Genomic DNA, 20,680 nt, shown 5'->3' with positions numbered 1-20,680 from the left:
TCTCACTCAACACTTAGAAGAGAAGCAAGGACCAGGAAAGTGACAGTTTTGAAACACCTCACCCATCTCCTCCAGCTCGTTGTCTATCCTGCAGCCACTTACAAGCATGGGTGTAGTCTGCCACATAGAGTTCAAAGGAGTCGATAGGATTAAACACCAGAGCATAGCTGTCTGCAAGGTGAGGACCTTGCATGTAATCTCTTTAAAACACCTGCAAAGGCTCTCACATACACTGGGGTGAAGCAACAATTACCAGTGGAAATCCTCAGTCACAAATACTGAATCGCAGGTGAAAGGAAGGTTCAAACATATCCCGTTACAGATTATATAGGGCTATGCAAACTTTGAAGAGCTCCCTCATGATGTTCACAAGGTTCAAATATGGATATAAACACAGACACAAAGACCTGTATTCTGCTTTCTTTATGTAGCATCAATGCAGAAACCTCTGTAACTGGAAGAAGTCATACGAATTCGAGATTGATTCATCACCTGGATGTAAGGAAACACACTCAGATGAATGAAACAGTCCAAAGTTATTGACATCACTGAAAACCAACATCCAGTGTGATGTTTGCAATGAAGCCTTCAAAAGAGAATTCTGAAGAGATTTGCTTTTGCCCCCCTCCAGAGACTCCAACTACAGTTGGAATCAAGACCAAACATGGGCCAATGCTACACATATTACACATGTACAAATACACATATAACTTTATAACCAGCAACTATCAACAGCATTTGAACGTCTTTGCTCAGACAAATCAGTGTTTTGTGCTAGCACAATTATTACAATAATCATATGACATTTGGACGCTAAAAACAATGGGGAAAAGTACCAGTTAAGTAAAACACCTCACCTGATACTTTAGGACATAGTTAAGGATGGGGGTGGGGGAGTAAAAAACAAAGCCCCATTCTAACAAGAGGAATCAGCTTCATTTAGAACAACGTGCCTTCCTATTCTGTTGAAATCCAAAGTTGTGTTTTCCCAGACAGCCTGAACGCTTCCCCATTTATAGGCCACCTATTGCTTCCCTCCTCTATTCCCTGCTCCTTTTCCCTGCTCCTCTTCCCCACTCTGGAAAGACCTATGAGCCCTTACACAACCAGCACATTTTGCTCAGCTGTCAGAGACAGGGCCCTGAGCCAGACGTGTGCACGTGGAGCTCTGCATGGAGGCTGACGGCTGCAGAACAAATCGATGCCTGGTGGACTTTGCCTTGGCTTGCCTCTGCTGCAGCCAAGTGTTGCCACAGCATTTCTCAGTAGCATAAGTGAGCATGCAGATGTGCCACAAACTCCATCAGCTTGCTGACACTGATTTTTCACTTTTCATTTTGTTGGGTTTTTTTTTGTTTGTTTGGTTTTTTTTCCTTTTTAAAAACTGGTTAGCTCTCATTACATCAGATCATCAATGCAGCCATACCAATCACTAATGTCAGCACAGGGAGGAAACAGAAGACCACTCACCTCTGCAAAAACGCAAACTTACTAGTGGCATAAACCCAGAGCAAACCTGTACATACTGTGTCCTTCTTCCTACAACTTCGGAAATGGCATGTAAGCCCATGCCTACCTTCCCAGACTCCACATTTCACACGTGCAGTGCTGGCACCGATTCCCCAGGGTCCACAAAAATTCTTACAGGTACATACACATGCACATACAGAAGAGACAGTACTGCATGTACACACACGAGAGGTGCTGTACTTCCTACAGGAGCTCATGCAGACTGCATCCAGCTGATGACTTCTGAGAAGGGGCAGGAAGCAGGCGTGTCAGGATGGCTATACCAACGCTTACACCAATGCTTATACCAGGGAGGGACTGATGGCAGGTACTGAGGATGGTGACACTTCTTTAAAATAATGACCAAACAGACAAAAAAGCAACCAACCCCAAAACATGGAACCTCTCTACTATCATTTCACAGTCATACAATGCCATTGCATTTTGTGAGTCGGCTAATAAGGAATGGATTACCCACGTAAAACATGGTTATAAACACAGTTCACTTGGTACTTGGGGACCCGAAACATCTTTTTTGTGCATGTTTGGCAGAAAAGACTACTTTGCTTATCTTTGCTTTCTGAAAAGTAAATACATAATTTATAGAAAAGTAATTTTATTCGAAAATACCTATGGTAGATTCTGAGTTGATCTGAGAGATTTTCATTTGGAAATTCAAAGAAAATCTACACCTGAAGACACAAACAAGAAAGCATGAACTTTGAGGCAGATACCCTGCTATGAATATGTAGAAAATTGTTAGACAAGCAGAGAAAGGATTAGGATAGAAATGGAATTAACATCCACTATTTTTGGCTTAGCTTCAGATAGCTTATGAGGGGATCTAGGCCGCTTTCACTAATTCCACTGAACTACTTTAAAGCAACAAATGTGTATTTTGCTACGACTTATGATTAAAGTTGTGACCTACTTAATGCACTGGCAAATTTAGTCTCAGAATATTAAATATCATGTATGTTATCAATTGAAAGACATTCACTGATAAATTAACTATGATTCCGTAATTCTTTAGTATTTTTATATTGCATCCATGTACTTATAATTACAATTTTGACAGCAAACACAAGTGGAAATATAGTGGGATAATTCCTTACTACCATGTCAATATGTAGAGCAAGCCTTCATGTAATATATAATACCACATGATGTTTCACTATGACCGTATTTAGCTCCTGCATTATATATTTGCTAGTGATTGCTTTCTTCCATGGATTGGCAGGCTTCACAAGAGCGGTCTGATAAACAAGACACCCACAGAAAAAAATCACAGCTTTCATAACAAGGACAGTAAGACGGGATATTAACATAAGAAGATGTGTTAACAGAAAAAATCCAACCACGCTTGCATTTCTTCCAACAAGCAAAGAAACTACATAAATGCCATAAAAGTAACTCAGCTGCTGGATCCTTTATTTCAGGAAAGAATTTTATTTATTTTGAGTACTGTCTTGAGCAAAAATCTGCACCACAATTCAGCAAGTTGTATCACACTAACTGTGCTGTTTTGTAAGAACTCTGTTACTACAGTAAGTGAATACATTGTGATTCACCATGAATCACCTAACAAATTAAATAAGACAAGTTAGTCGCAGAAATTGGGAAGAGACAAAGAGGAATTTAATTTAAAATTTAATACTGTTTACTAGAAAAATACATGCAATGCCAGGTAATTATTTCTCTAAGTTTTCCACAGTTTATTTTTGCTTTATATAACTGTGATGATCAACCCACAGATTAGTCAGACTTGTAATAGTGACTGTAGGCTGTTTCACTTTTCTTCACTTTGCTGGTCATACAATCAGGAAAATAAAAATTTTTCATGTATTTCATTTTGTGCTTTCAAAACCAGCATCTCACTACGAAATAAGTGATAAAATCAGAACTGATTTCAGAGGTGAGAGCATTAATATGCAAGTGTGGAATTTGGAAGAGTTAAGTGATTTGACCCATACCAAAATTTGTGGACAATGACTGTTAACTTCAGGTACTGAAAATTACAAGACCCTCCAGGGTGAGCACCAACACCTCTTAAGAAGACACGAAGCTTTAGGGGGTTGCAAGGTCTTTGCCCAGAATTCGCTCCTTCATTTGCATCATTCTGGCCCCACTGTGCATCAGCACTCGGTAACCTGTACAATAAGCAGCTTCATAAGACACAGAATTCTGCAACAGCACCAGGCTCCAAGACAAACACATCTACGGTTTATACCAGCTGAGTAGTGTGATTTCAATTAACTTATGAGACCTACTTGAATAGAAGGCTGCTGTATGTAGGTTCTTAACTCTGTTTAAGCTTATTACGGACAACATGGTTATAAATTTGAAAAGGCAAGAGCAGTTTATGGTTAAACTGGCAGAACTTTCATTACAACCTAAGTTGCAGCTGTCACTTAGCTATAAACACTGCTGACACCTGCCTGGGACACAAGACAGCACACACAGAAATAACTAACTAAATTTCTGCCTAAAGAGCCAAGTTACCTTGGGCACCAGAAGCCATGAAGCGTACTCGTGCTGTGTTCTCTTCAGGCCTGGTATTTTAAGCAATGTGTCTTCCTTATTGGAATCTACAACTGAACTTCTAAGATAGATGTTCACCATGGTAAAATGACAAAAAGGAACATCTTCTAATATGAAATTAATTTATTTTAGAGTAGTACTCATTTTAGAGAGGGTCATACCACCAAAATGTTAAAAAATAAGATATGGTCATGTCTAAACTTTTGTCCCTGCTTGCCCACATTGAGAATTACTGGTAACTTGCACAAGATAAGAGAGATCTGTTTTGCACTTACACAGAGGTTGATGTTCTAGTACTATGAGACCTGATCATCACCCCCTAACTACACTCCCCTGAAAGAAATAGTCCATTAACAGTAATCACTAACATTTACTGTTGTGTGAGGGGAGTCAAACCACTGGCAAGGCATTGGCAAAACAGGATTAGCCATAGTAAAAAGCTTAGAGATTCAAGTGTCTGGGATTAGGGTTTTTTTGTGTGAGTTTTTAATTGTTATTTTGGTGAGGTCAAAAGGAAAGGAAGAAACAGAGGAGTTATTATAGGAGAACAGATATCACTCATCAGGGAACTTCAAGGACTTTCTTTAAAATCTGTAAATACAGCTATACCAGTGCCAGTAGATTGATACAGAATCAGGTTGAGACCCCAACTACTTAACCTTTAATCCATCATCTTCCTTTAGGCTTTCCATTTGGGAATAGCATCATAAATTAACTATGCTTTGTTCAGTTCAATCTGCCAATGACCACTTCTAAATATTTTGGGTCATCTTATAATATTTCCAAGTATCAGACAGAGCTGCGGGACAGACTGATCTGGGCATCTACAGACACCATCAGATGCACACAGCAGACAAACGCATACAGTGTATGCGAATGAATGGGATTATTTTTCAGAACTGCATCACTAGAAGCAATGGTAACAGTGGTGTGTGTCACTGGGACCATAATTCGCTGGTCCGAAGAGGAGTACATTTGACAGGCTAGAAAACATGAGAGCAGAAGAGCTGTGACACTCGGTGCGCAGCACAGCAAAAACATAGATTGTGTGCATTTTACATACATAGAAGCTTACTAGTCACAGCTTTTCTTTCATTTCTCTTAATTATCACTTTTTCTATCAGACTTGGCTTAAAATTTCCAGCCCTGACTTTGTCTTTTCCCCATCTGAAGCTGAGCACGCTGAACAGACGTATCTCTGCATTGGCTGACAATAAAATGAAAAGAGTGCCCTTTTTACTGAGTATTACTGTACCTCAGCTACCTCCTTACTTAGGACCCACGCAGAGATCTCTTCCCCAAAACACTGAAGTTACCATGGGTAGCCTCGTTACCAGTGAGCTCACCAGGGAATAATAAAATAGTTGTCATGCCAGAAAGTGAATAGCGTCAAACATTTGCTGATACATTCACTTCAAGAATGACAAGGCCACTGTGTGCACAATTATCCCAGCAGCAGAAGAAAAGTCATGCAAGGGATGAGCGTTCACTTTTAACAAACAGCAGGGGCAGCCCCCAGCCCTGGCAGAGTCTGAACCAGGAAGGAAGAGCTGGGAACTCAAATTCTGAAGTGAAAAAGGCTAAAATGAGAGTGCCATCAGAGAAAAGCCTGAGAAGGATGAACCAAAGGAGACTATTTTAGTGACAACTGAAATGGAATTCCTAGGAAAGAGAATTCACACAGGACTGTAAGTACATTATTGGGAAACCAAAGAAGGGTGTACTCTATCACAAGGGAGGCATGTGTTGGGATGTGGTCCTGACATCATCACATGATGCACTGTGCAACTGTGCATCTTCTCTACCACCTTCTGTCATTTAATCATCTGTTCCAGAATCAACTCCAAAGATCTCTTAGGATTTTTATCTTTTTAAAGAAGAAATCTATAAACAAAAAACACTGCTCCCACTATGTCTCCATGTGCATATAGACCTACCTCAGTGTACAAGCTGCCCTACAATATACCCGACAGAACTAAAATATGAGATGTTGTACTGTTGTATTTGATGCTTAATGTTAGTATTTGGCAGCTCACTTTAAAGCTTGTCTCTTCAGTCAGAAGACTTTAAACTTTTTCATTACAAATGAAATATGCTGATATGTAATCAGCTGTTTTCAGCAGCTGGGCCTTTAAGAAAATCATCAAATATCATGACAGCAGACAACACTGACCTAGAATCATGCTTACAGTGAACAGGGTGTGCCTACAGAAGTGGTACATTAATATAATTGCCTTTCTGGTTTAAGCTGAACAGAATTATGCAAAATGAAACTGTTAATTCAGCTGCCAAGTGTATGCTGCTAAGAATTGCTGGCTACTGACATCCGCTGGCAGTACAAAAGTTCTGTGAGAAAAGCGTTTCATAATTTCTTTAGGAATTAATCTTTAATGCACAAAATTTGCAGTGACCTATCAGCATTTGGGTTTATTTCAGAGAGATAGACGCTAGTGAACCTATTCCTCTTCACAGCAGATCCTATTCTATCACACGTACCGATTTGCAGGGGACAGGGTCAGCCTGGTATTGAGCGACTCATTCTCCTCAGGGCTCCATTTTTGAGTCCACTCTTCAGTCCTGAAAAGACTACTCCAGAGCAAACCCATTAATGTGGAGCTCTGCAGAAACACATGCCTATAGTTTGTTGAGCAAGCCTTTACCCATCAGAGACCCAAGACCGCAAACTTCATGAATCACAGTTGCCTGTGAAGCATCATGAACTTAAAAATCATACAGAAAATCAAAAGCCTGCTAATGGCCTGCTTCCAATCTCACGGCAAGGGTGTACAGCTACACATTAGTGCAATCTTCTTACAAGAGGCCAGCAGTTTGCACGTCCAACAAACTCCATCCAAACCAGCTAAGCAATTAAAATATCTACTTGTAAATTCATGTGTTTTAGTAGAAAATAGTCAAAGCATCATTTCTGCTGTTTGCCTGAAAGCTCAATGGCAGCAGTTAGAGGGGAAGATATGAACTCAGCTTGGCCCGGCCTCCCTGCCCTGTGGATATTCTAGCTTTAGTGTCAGGATTCAGTACTGTAGTTACTTTTGAACATGACGGCAATGACTAGTGAATTCTCACTGACAAGTGGATGTGCATCTGACACCTAAAGCTCTGTCACACAATCTGTGCGAGCCGATCGAGAGCGTGCGTGTGCTCTTTGCTGACTGGGTGGAGGCGGCCAAAGCGCAGAGCTCAGCCTCCATCTAACACACCCAGCCTCCCAGAAAAGCTCACTCCCTTGGGTTCAGTGTAATGCTGATAGTGATCACAGGTTTATAACAAGCTACAGTCACAGACAAAGCAAGCTCAACTCTGCCTTAAAAATACTGACAAGATACAGCTGCAAGTACAGCAGCAGTACAGCTTGCATGTTCACATATCATCCTTAATAAAAGGACAGCAATTCCTATAGTGGCATCAAACAGGAGTAACGGTAACATAAACAAAAGTAAACAGTAAACTGAAGCACTCCAGACATCTTTGTTAGGACAAAGGAAGACAATTTTTACAGATTGAAAGATACCCCACCAAAACAATCAAGGATAGTTCATTCTTCTTCTACATGCAATAGTTAAGTCTCTTTCCTGCCTAAAAAAACCTGGCAATCTATCTAGCAAGACCTAGTAGTTTACCATTATTTCTTCTTCCCTTATTTTTCCCTGTGACTGAACACTACACAAGGGCTACAAAAAATACTTTATTTAAATGACAGTGTTTATGAACTGTACACAAAGCATTGGAGTAAAGAAAGATTCAAAAAGGCAATCTGTCTACCTCCAGAAGTTGCTCTCAGCAGTGCTAAGGGAAAAGACTGACTTCTAGATTATAAAAACCAAATTGTCAGTAATTAGATAAAGGAAACAATTGTCTTCTAATTCTGTCTGTTTTCGCTGACATACTGTATGACCTTGAGCAAGTCATTCACTTTGTGACTCAGTTTACTCATCCATGACTCAGGGATTAGATGCAGAGGCCCCTGATGTAGGTACTTAAAAGCTTAATTCATGATTGCAGAGCACTCTGAAATTCCAGAATGAAAGATACTGGGAAGAAGGTATTCTGGCCCTTCTTTTGTAATTGGTTTGAAGGAAATAAGCAGAGCACCCCTACATGAAACTCTTGTTGCACTTGCAGAAAACTCACCAGTAAAGTTCAGATACAATTCATGCCTCAGAAGCATCTGTTTAAAGCACTCCCTCCTCCAGCTTACCAGCATCAGATGAGGTTGAGTAATCTTAAGGATTCCAAAAACATAAAACCAGTATTAACAGAATTTCTCAAATTAGGTGCCATATGTATATATTCTCTATTATATGATATAATATGCATGCTAACAAGATGTATATTATATACGCATGGTGTACTAAGTAGCAGTTATTTACTACAAGTAGATTCATTGTACCTTTATAAACAGATCTGTCACAGCTGCAGATGATGTTGTCCTGCACTGTTGCATTCACTTAGAAGCTTTTATTTACTGTTATGAACTTTTCATTAAAATCTCTCTAGCAGAGAGATTCAGTGACAAACTTAAGTTTTTGGTTCACACTGCAAGCTGTCTTTTATATATCAAGAACTGGCAATCTCTGCCCTGAGGGATAAGTGGTACTGCGCACATACAGTCAAGGGAGTATTGGGAAGGACTAAAAAGAAGTCTATCTAATTGTGTTTCATAATGCTGCTAAAAGTTCCCATTGTCCTACTGCAGTATAAGCGAGCTTTGAAACTATATAAGCAAAGAATATGTGGGGACCTAGGAAGAATAATTTTTCTTTTCAAACTTGATATTTCATCATAAATAATAATAATTATGTCAAAAGTGCGGTGTGTGTCTCTCTAAAAAGCAACTGTTCCAGTTACTCTGTGGTCTAACCAGACCTCTGTGGGCTACTGTTATCTACAGCTTTCAGAAAACACCTGAAAGATGAAAGGGAGCATCTCTACTCTCTCAGCACTAAGAGAAAAGAAAAACATTAGAGCTTGGCTAGAGGAGAGCCCATGCTTACAAGTTGCTATCCAAAGCTCGACACCAAAGACCTTAAGGAGAGAAAAACCAAGACACAGTAAAGCAGCAGACTAAAGCTTGCAGACATTTTGTCAAATCTAAGTCCATGAAGAACTTCCTCAAGACCTTATGTTTATGCCCTACTCTGTGTAAACAAGCAAGTCTCCCCTCCTCTTGGTTAATCTCAACCACAGAATGAGCTGCAGCAGTCTCTACTTCCTTATTAATATTTAATAATGTCAGAAACATGTAATACTGAAGTGTAATTTCAGAACAACTCATGAGCTGCAAGTAATGCAGATTCCTGTCATCACCAGGGTAGAGGAAGATCTCACTTGTACAACATGGACAACTAGAGGATAACTCTTTAAGCATCTGCTGTTAGCGGCTAGCAACAAGATACAAGATTAGAAAGAATTAAATCTTTGTTACAGGAATTCTTTGCTTTTCAAACATTGGTTTGAATTTATTCAAGACCCAGGTGGACAAAACCCTAAGAAACCTGTCCTGACATGATAGCTGTCTCTGCTTTGAGCAGGAGGTTGGAACAGATGAGTTCCCAAGGTCCCTCCCAAACTGAATGATTCAGTTGGGTTTTTTTATTGGGTTCTTTTTTGTAGTTTTGTGCTTTCACCTGTCATTGCCAATGAGAAGTTTTCATTTAGCTTCTTATCCTGAGCCTCAAAAGAAGCTGCAATGCGCAACCATTTTGCAATACTGAACCCTTTGTTTAATCAATTAGTGGAACCCGTACCTCTTACTGAAGAGAGGTGAAATAGGAATGACGTCTGAAAGGCCCCCTGTAGTCTAGAGGTAAGGTAACACATATGAAGGAGGCAATGAACTCCAAAAGTTTCTTTCCTATCTGTTAGCACCTTTCTTGTTAGTAAACCAACAAAACCACTCCTCTCCTTCCACAGTTTAGAGGCCATTTCAGAACCAATTAGAACTGCTAAAACAAGATGTGTCTTTTTCCTTGATGTTTCAAGACATATTTATCCACCTCGTTCAGTCACAAACACTGAACTTCCTAGCCAGTTCTTTTCAGAAAGCAATAAAATAATTTAAAAAGTATATTAAAAAATCCAGTTTAGAAGAGTTAGGGTAGCTCTGTGCATTCATCTTCTCGCTCATTTCCATGTCAGGTCTGCTTAGTTTGAGCTGAAAAGTAAGTTGGATCTTTCAATTCAGCTCAGATGAACTGAGTTCTGTCAGTCTTATGCACTGTTGACTGGAGTAAAGCTCTGCAAGTCAAATGAAGGTCTTACAACCGCTCAATCCCATTAACCTTCCTTTACATGGTCAGGTGTGCCCTTGCTAAAGCTTCATTAGCAAATATTCTGCAGATGGAGAAAGACTCCTGCTCCTTTCTCTGTTTTGGATTAAACCCACCGTGCGTAAAAGTTAAGCCGTAATTCTGAAAGACATGCTGCTTTAAAGATTCACAGGGGGACAGGCCAGTTTAAAGGTGATCTATCTTATGATGCTTTTTTGGTGCAGAATGACGCTTGGATATAACTCATATGCTTAATGCTCTTGCTCAACACCACGCTAGCAAAGACCTGGCTGATGTCAGCTTCAGTTAGTTAGCCTGTCCCTATTCCCATGCTCTGACTGAGTATATAAACCTAAGCAGACCCAAAGTGATTTTCTGAGATTCCTGTTGCTGAAGATAATTTCTCTGAGTGGAACAATATTCTGAATAAATTTAACAGCTTTTGTATGAAAAGAGACCATTGTCTACCCCACAATCCACTAAGGAATAGGAGGATACTCCTAAAGGACAGTTCTTGACATACATATCAAATATTAGCTGTGTAGCTTTAAATTAGTTCAATAGTTTTAACACATCCATAAGAAATGTCACATCAAAGATCTTAATGAGAGAATGGCTGTTAGTATCTCTCAGTTCACTGCCTTCTCACCGTATCCCTCATACAGATATCCCTTACCACTGTGCTCCAACATTTATTTTCATTCTCTCCCTCTTTTAGATATTACAGAAAAGATTGCTCTCTCTTGCCACTGAGACATTCTCCCCTCTCCCAAAAAATAGAGGGGAGGAAATAAAAGGCTATTAAGAGTTTGAATGATTCAGATCTTCCAGAATTTTAACAGGTCAAAGAGAAGTGTTTTCACACACAATACTGTATGTCAGTAGAGCTTTTCAGTTTACAGCAGTTAAAATACTCTTATTACTGTACAATGAAACTGCAGGAGTGAATCAAAAGGCCAGTGCCCACAAACCCTGTGGTGTTGCTCGTGGTCCTGAGGAATTTAAAAGAAAATTTTACAGCCAACAATACAGCCTATGACTCATACTGTACTGTTGTTCTTGGGCCAGAATAGTTTGGGACTACAGGCAACAAAATATCACATACATCTGCCAAAGACACAAATGTTTGCTTCTTCTAGGAAGTAAGAGAATTGTCCAATGACTTGAGGGTCACTTGCAACAATAAAACCATGGCACATGATAACAAAAATGGGATTTTTATTTTTCCTGAAGACCACTTATAGAACACAGAAAAATTCATAAATACCATTAACAGCTCTCTGTCTGGGTCCTGAGCCTTTGAAAGACTGCGTTCTTCTGCAAACTGTGTAACAGCTTGCACTATCCAAATACAAGGATACACTCCAGTCAAATACACTCAATCCTTATTTGAAAACAATAACTATAGGTGAAAACAATGGAGAATTCAGCCTCTTTAATCTCCAGAAGAGTTGCTGAAGAAAGACGAGGATTTTGCTACTATTCTTCACAGAACTAACCAGCCTGCAGACAGGAGTAACAACATCTCACTGGTACAGCAAATACCTCTGTTCATCTGGAGCGTTGAAAAGCTACTTTGCCATTGCCTTTCACAGAAAGAAAATTAAGCTTCAGAAGTATAATGATCATCAATAACAATTTTCATTTGTTCCACCCTCCCTCACGTGTATTTTGAATATGTACAGTTTATTATGAAAGGAAAACTGTGGATTCAGTATGGTTATCTAATGGGGGTTCACGTGTGATATTATAAACCAGCTCAGACACCACAAGACTACATACAATTTTCTGCTCCTGTTGTTCAAGCAGTCCTAGATAATTGTCAGATAAACTAAACTGCAACTGCAGCTCTCTCTAGAGTACGGCTAAGTTAAAACAACTGGATGGTAAAAAAAAAAACCCAAAATCCTGTGGTTAGAGATCAGTGTTCTACAGAGTAACTGAGCCATGACAGGAAAACATGAAGCATTCATCTAATCCACACTCATACGTGAAACCTTCCCCCAGACCAACCCTTTTACACAAAGACTCCCTGCAGAGGTCTTTGAACTCGCTCTCACTGCAGTCTAGGTTCTGCAAACAGACACAAGCTTAACCTTAAACATGCAAACAACTATTCGCAAGCTTTAATCTGCATCTTGGTGCAAGGAAATCACCAATATTTTTGTAACAGGTTATTACTTTGAAGCATGAGTCACTGGAAAAGAAGTAGATTTTGATCTTTATATGGTCCATCTTATTTATGCCCAAGATCAACATCTTAAAAAATATATTCATCCAGTGGTCACCTTTCCAGTTACCTTTCACGCTTAAAGTTCTCTAAACAGAAATAACTGCTTGTTCTGCCCCTCCTTTTTAAACCTCTTCCCCTAAAATCCAGAAGTGCATCAGCACAAATTCTTACTTTTATTCATAGAAGGTTATAAGCTACGACATATACACAAAACACTTTTCTACTATGGTTTCTGATTTAAAACATTTACTCCAGTGACAATAAAAAGCCAAACCAAATCGAATCTTTGACTTTGGAAAAGACGTGTTTTGGTTTAAGAGAAAATTTTCTGAGTCCTTCTAAATAACGATTGATCATTTACCTAGGAAAGAAGAGCGTAAAGCAAAGCTGATATGCAGAAGGCACTGACGTATTCCTCAATTTTTCTCTGATGTTGGATATTCACTTACTAGGAAATTTAAAAGCATGTGGTACACATGATGGAAAAAACAAGGGAAGCCATTCTCTTGTAGATTAGTACTGAAAAGTAACGATTTAAAGCGGTACAATTTACTCTTCTTTTTTTTAGTATGACAATTCAACATACACGCGAAAGATAATCAAAAAGCATCTTTGTAAACTTGCAGCTGCGACAGAAGTAAGATGAATGAGATTATGGGGGTTTTTCACCCCCACGGAAACAGTGACAAGTATATTCTAGAAACACTTGCTAAAAGACAAATACATACACATCTAAGTAAGAGACACTAGCACAGAAAACCCCTCACCTCCTACAGACCTACATTAAATTCGATTAAAGCTCAAAGACATAGTTCCCATCATTTTCGTAAAAGAAAAAACTACAATTCTCTTGGCTTTTCAGTCCAGCTGTCAACCCCCTGCTGCCATCACAGCACTTACAGAAGCCTGGGTCTGTCTCTGTGCAGCTCCTCTCCCTTCCTCTCATCTGCTTTGTTACTCTCAAAGACCTGCTGGCAAAACGGAGGGGGCTCGGTGTCCTTATAGGAGACAAGAGAACGGGCAACGCATGACTCCTGTGGTCCTTACCTTCCCCCTACTCAGACACTGCACATCCAGCTTCCCTGGCCAAGTTACTTGGAGAGGTTTTAAAAGAGATGCTCAGAAATCTGAGGAGAAGGAACGCCAAAAGTGTTCAGATTTCCTTTAGAAACTGGGCTTCTTGATCCTCCTGATGCTGTTGACGCTAAGGTGAGCATATGATGAGAGGAAGGAGGAGGGATTGTTAGAGAGCATCAGGCAGGAGACTGGGAGATGGGGTTTCCTCTGCCTACATGTGACGCCCCTTCCTGCCTCCCCCCTTGGCTGGAGAAGAAATGAAATGGAGCCTGGGAGGGAGGGAGGGAGAGAGATAATCCTACAGCTTCATCTGATTAGAGAAACTGGGCCTGTGCAGAGCCGGCAATGCCGCCAGGGAAGCACAGGGAGGGGAGGCAAAGAGGGGCAGGAAGAGGAGGAGCAGAGGGGAAGGAATAGAAATGATACAGGAAAAAGGAAAATTATAAAAGGTATACAAAGGAACTGGCACCTGGGCCAAGCCACCCTGGGTGCGTTCAATTTCTACCCTCACATAAATGTGAAATCACCGCTAAGAAGCATCCATTGCTTCTGGCAATTGGAGTGGTCAGGAAAAAACAAAACGAAACAAACAGAAAAAACCCAAACCAAATGAAACAAAAAAACCTAAAACAAAATCCCTAAATCAAACCCAAAACACAAAATGCATCAGTTGTGCAAGCCTGGGCTAGGAACAAGGATGTCCCAATGCATTAAGAAGAGTGAGATTGTTTGTGCTGAGTGGGGAGAAATGGAAAAAGCAGTCTGTTACAGATAGTTATCTAGTTTGTCATGGATAGTACACACTTTAGAACAAACTGTCTATTGCAAGGCATTTTCCAGAACCTGTTTCCGCTTACTAAAACAGAGTGGTTTGGTTGAACCAAAGTGACTTTAAAAAAAGTACTTATCAGCACATATCAGGGTGCTTTCAACTGTGGCCTGAGCTGCCCTCCCACAAGCCCTGGCAGCTACACTCCCAGTCATGCCCTCTCTCCCTCCTGCACTGGGTTCAGGCATTGCTGAGCTCAAGGCTGACCACCTACGTGTTCCCACCTGCACTACTGTGCTACTGTGACACGTGGGGGATCCCCAGCTTGCAGGAGGCTGTGGCCATTCTGGCCCTCACTGCATGCAGGTGTGAAGGCACCACCATGCCTTTGCACTTGGCCTGACATAGGTGCTCACCCAAGGGCACTGGTAGGGTCCCGAGGGTGCTGCTGTTGAGCATCCTCTGTCCCAACCTCCCCCCAGCAGTAAAACCCCGCCTCGAGGTCACAGGCATCCAGGTCCTTCCAAGCGGCCAAGCGTGACCCATGGTGTACTGGGGAACCTCAAGGACAGATGTGGCCAGCGAAGTCTTGTCCCCATCCATGGCAGCCTGTTGCTGTAAAGAATCTCCTCTTGCACTCACCTTTATCAGCTGCTACACTCAGTCCATTCACAGGCACCACTCCGTGACTCCACATTGAGAGCTGCTTTTATTGTTTTCTGGCCTATTCCCCTCCATTTACAGCTTCACACAGGCAAGCTGTTTGGATCTCTGATGAGGCAAAGAGAAGGATGTCAAAACATCAGAAAATAACCCTATTAAGCAATCTCTCTGTTCAGGAAAGAGTTAATACCTTTCCTGTTAAACACAGCACATTTTCACTTTTTTCCCAAGTCTTCATCTAGTACACTCCCGTCATACCTAGCTCAACTGGGAGAGGGGGACCAAGACGCCCCTCCCGATCCTTTTAGGACTGCAAGATTGCTCTCTGAGTCTTTAGAATGGGCTGCAAAACCAGTCATTTTCTATGTGCTTCCAGGCTTTGTTCCTAAGACACACACCCCCACACGCTCACTGAGCGATTACTCCCTTGGGCTACAGGTCAGGAAGCATCTCAGGGGTTAACAGCCATGCATAGGTCAGCAGCAGCTTTCCGGCTGCTTCATTTAACTTGCCATGTTTATTACAGCAGCAAAGCAGAGTGGGCACTTGAAGCCAGCTGTTTGTGCTGACCTTGTGCATCCTTCCTGCAAGGCTGGAAACAGAAGTTCCCTGAACCCGTCCCATCCAAAGCACACTTACAGAGATCCTGGTGGCCTAGGGTCATGCCCAAGTGACTCTCCCCGCAGTGGTGTAGGACTGCTTTGGTGCTGCTGTAAGAGGACAACTCTACAGCTTTGTGTTTCCTTTCTTACTGCAGCAAAAGACCTCTGTCTGACACGACGAGAGACACCCCTGGCACTCCCTGTAGGTATTTCAATGTTGTTCCATGGGTGCCAGTGGCCAGCTGTGGAACAGCTCAGTGCATGACCCTTCCAGTCAAATGGATCTTCCAACCTTGTCCCAAGTTGTTCAAATGATGTCCCAAGAACATATAAAGGATACAATATGAGTATATTACTGCATTTCTCTTTTTCTTTAAACCCTTTACAGGAGGAAGTTAATAGCTCTCTTGTCCTGGATTTGATATGTCCAGCACGATTGACTATTTTCATTAAAAGCATCAAAATGTGCTTACTGAAAGATACTGGTGACCAACTTTTACCTCAACAGGATACACATCTGGGCATCCACAGTCATGAGACTGGCATACAGCTTTTTCATTTTACATTTAATGAGAAAAGGTGTAAATATGCCTCAGATCCAAATTTGGAGAATTTTTTCTGTATCTTTCTTTAACAAAGTTGACAGTTAAAGGAAACTGAGAAGTCAATAGCCTGCAGATACATTAGGCTAAATCCAGGCAATGGTGATGAATTTATTTTGGGAGGAAGGGAAACATTGTTTTTCAACAAGACTTTTGCAGAACAGTCCTGCCACTGTTGCTCAGCATTCATGATTCCCCAAGAACTCCACCCAAGGTTTAAACACGTTCTCACATGTTTAATTTCATGAAATTCAAGTCCTATGCCCAGCCATGGAAAAGAGCTTTCAAAATTACTATTTACGTATTTGGGTGCTTGAAGATGAGAAGAAAGCAAGCCATTAGCCCCATGACTTTGAGTCACCTCGTGTGGGGATGGGCAGTTAGCTCTGCTCGCCTGCTGAAGAAAGGCATCACCAGGCAGAGCTGTCAGACCTGCAGGTCAGTCTTTGTCACCTCATCCAGGCAATCAGGGTTTCCACATTAAAGAGAGAAGCAGTCCCAGCCCAGAAGCCCTTCATCTAACCTAAAATTCACTAACCACACTTTGGCCAGCTACCCCTATTCAGAAGAGTGTATGGGGTGGCAAAACCATCCTGATTTCTTGGTTCCTCCATCTGAAACCTAAAAACTTGTACTGAAGCCCTCTGTTTGCCCCTTCCCATTTGTCACCCTACAGCTCTTTCTTGCACTGCCTGCACTGCTGTCATTTGTAGGAACATTTTCAAGCCAGGTGGGGAGATTTGGACCTGCCCAGAGTGCAACTGCTGAACTCCTCCATCAGCCTTGAACCCCGAGCTCTGCTGCTGGCAGAGCTGCCCTTGGAGGAGGCAGGTTCAAGTGCCCCCAGCTGGAGAGTGCTCTGCTGGAAGTGCCTTTCTGAGCTGACTCACAAAACGCTGCTTGCAATTTGTTCATACATCTCTGTCTGGGGGCTCTGTGTGCAAACCCTGGAAGGCTGGCATTTGCTGTCTGTTGATTGAAAGCCACTTAAGCCAGTGAAACTCCACCTGCAACCAGGCTGATTGCAGCTTAATGCGTTTCTGGAATATGTTCTAGTCTACAACAGTAATGTAGCCCTCCAGGAACAATATGCTGTCGTGTGGGTACCACTGCTCGTTTGCCTGAATGTCATCTGCCACAGCCAATTTGGATCACATCTTGGATATCTCCATTATAAAGTATTTCTGAGTGTTTCTGAAGAGTAACAGCACTTTAGTGCAATCAGAGAGCGCCTTCAATATAACAATGAATGCACCATAGCCAAACTTAACTTTTGCTACACATATAACCAGCCAGAAGCTCTCCGCTCTAGACACTGCTGGCCCTTTACTGAAATAGGCATGCGATCTGCAGTGCTAGGTGTTCAGTTTTTGCTTACACAAGTGGAATGCATCTGAGGCTGTTTGAAAACATAAACCTGACCATCACCTTCCATTTGATGTAAAAAGCACAATTATTTCCAACATAGAATTTTACCAAGAAAGCAATTTGTCAGATAAGCAGTATCACAGAAACTTCAAATGACAATTTTAGATAAATATGCAACAGCTGTAATTCAAAGATGATTTACAGATAGAATCCATCGGGTGACACCTTAATTTTCTACTTAAGAAAGCAATGCTATTTATATATAAATGCTTAACTTTTTAAAAAATATCTGCAACTCTAGGAGTTGTACTCTCATACAGGAGTTATTTAAGAAAATTCTCTCTCCTCAGATTCTCACACTTTCCAGTACTGACTGAGAACGAGACCCAGAAAGTAATGTTTAGGTATCCATGTCCAAACAATCCTCAGAATCACAACCTTTCTCTATTATAATTTCCCCAAAGTGTAAACCAGTTTGTGTTATTTCTGCATTCCTTCCCCTTCTCCTGCCACTCCTGGCACTCATTAGACTGCAGTGAAAACCTTGTGCTGCAGGGTTAGGTGAGCACTAGCACTAAGGCAGAGCGTGAGGACATGGGAGGTGGAGGTGCATAGAACCACACCAACCTGAACCGGCCATGACTGCTGTAGAGCAAACCTCTTGGGCTAGTGAGCACTTTTAGCCTGCAAAAGACACAGTTGGCATTAACAACTTAAAGATCCACTGCGAGTTAGGGAAAAAGTGAGAATGAACATGGCAGTCTTCTGCAGTGATTAGTCAATATGGGGACAGGAGACTGGGGTCCAGTCTCCATTCTAAGCGTGGTTCATCCATTGAACCCTGTGAGCATTCTGTGTTACTAAACTGAGACTGAACCCTTCCCCCAGAGACCCATATAGCCTGAGTTGCACTACAATGCAGATGATAGCCTAACAAAAAGCCACTGTTAAAAACCAGTAAGAGCTTTACTCTTTAAGGACTCCACTATTACATATTGAAGATATTTAGATCAATGGGGGGAAAAAGCCATTTTCTACATATAATTAAGGCTATGCCAGATTGGGGCTGGGGGGTGTGTGTACATCTATTTTTAGAAAGGAATAGCTGTCAGACACATTTAGAGTGTTTATATCTAGTGAGCAGCATGGTGACTTCTGCTTCTGCTGCCTAGGAGAAGATCGCTTCTGGTTAGACAGTGCAGTTGGAGCTTGTATGGTCTATGAATAAGCATCTGTTCTGCAATTTTATTTTTCTGTGAAAAGGAAGATGATTTGTGTGGGTTTGTTTATCTCATCTGTTGGCTTCATAAAGTCGTTGTAAAATCTGCCAGGTCATCTATGTTCATCTTTCTTGTGAATAATGCACTCCTGACGTGACTTTTTTCAAGGACCAACACAGATGTAGCACTCTTCATTGTGGAATTAATCTTTTTGAAAGCTGTCAGGCTTTTTTCAAACTGTGAATGTTGGTGGTTTTGAGCCACGTCATCTCCTTTCTTTTTCACCTTGGATTTAAGAGCAGCTTTCTCAACAAAGCGGACCAGTTCTTTTGCCTTTATTTTGCCTTGGCAGTTTGCAAGGCAGCCTGCTGATGTGAGTAATCTCATAATATCTCTAAGACTTAGCAAATCTCTACACAACACTATTTTTAAAAAAATTATTATCAAAGGAATGGAACAACAGCTGATTATGGAGAATGCAAACAAGATCTCTCTTTTAAACATGTTTTGTTATGAACTAATGATTTCATGACTTGAAAACTTAAATCTCATCTTAAACCAAGGGACTATCACATGGGCACTCCACTCTCACTTCTTCTTTTCCCAGATCTCATTTCCTCCCATGCTCAACCCCCAGAATGTCTTCTCTGTTCTCCACAGTTGCTTAATAACCAGTAGCAAAAAGCAATAAACAATTGCACGAAAAATAACCCTTCAAGCCAGTTTTGGGGTAGCTTTAAGCTGCCTTTCATGCAATAAGGGCTTTGGCCTTTTTGAGAATTTAATCACACGTTTAGCATCGCTCTGCACTTCATTGCTGGTCTTCCATCTGTTCCCTTACTCTCAATTGGAAAGTAGGCAAGTCAGCACTACATAAGCCAGCAGGGCTCCCAGGGTCTGCTCCCAGAAAAAAACCAGTACAAAACATTACTCTTCAAGAAGTCACCAATAATTCTGTCCTATGTGACTTGTCCACCAAGATACTCTTGCAAATTTGGATCTGAACTCTTCCAAAACACATTCATATATATAATAAACTTCTTTAGTTTACTTTTGCTAAATGATGTGATAAAAAAAAATTATTTTGTCTTTGAATGACAAACAGAAACAGAAGTATTGGAGTCTTTTGTAGGTCTTAGCTGCTGCCCAGGGCTAAGTGCTGTGAACAAAGCCTGCTGCAGAGACAGCTCTACTTAACGGGAGCCACTCACCTAAATAAAGACTTGAACTTTGGTGCCTCAATTCCCAGGTGTAAAATGAGGAAATGGTATCGGCGAGAAGCTGGGGAAGGCACCGAGGAAAATGCTGTACAAGAGGCAAGTACCACAGCCTAGGAACATGATTTCTGACCCTGATGCACTTAGAAAAAATCATAGTTCTGCAGCTCCAAAAAAGGCCTTGTTTTCCCATATGACCTGGAATATTCCTGAACTATTTAGAGCACAGTCATCATAATGTAGTTGTCTGTTGGCCCCACGGGCTGTGGATTGACTCTAGCCCACTCAACACTCCTAATCCAGCCTCCCTTTCCCTGGGCAATATGCTAGGGCAGCATACTTATCCCTTTTTCTGCCCCATGCAGCAGGATCCTTCCTTTACTGGTCTCCCTGACTTCTCTCAGGTGGGCTGAGATGCTCATCCAGGATCTGCTGGGGAGAGAGTATCATGGAAGGAAGAGAGACAGAGGACAGAAGCTTCAGGGAAGTTGGGGGAATCTGAAGAGGATTTGGAACTAGTCCTTGTGGTTGCCTATATTGGACCACCCTCCTGAGAGGCATGACCCTTGGTTAAATGAAAAAGATACAAAAT

Source organism: Mesitornis unicolor, unplaced genomic scaffold (assembly GCF_000695765.1).
Source record: "Mesitornis unicolor isolate BGI_N332 unplaced genomic scaffold, ASM69576v1 scaffold32235, whole genome shotgun sequence".
NCBI lineage: Eukaryota > Metazoa > Chordata > Aves > Mesitornithiformes > Mesitornithidae > Mesitornis > Mesitornis unicolor.
The sequence above is the reverse complement of the archived record's forward strand: the minus strand, read 5'-3'. Positions refer to the sequence as shown.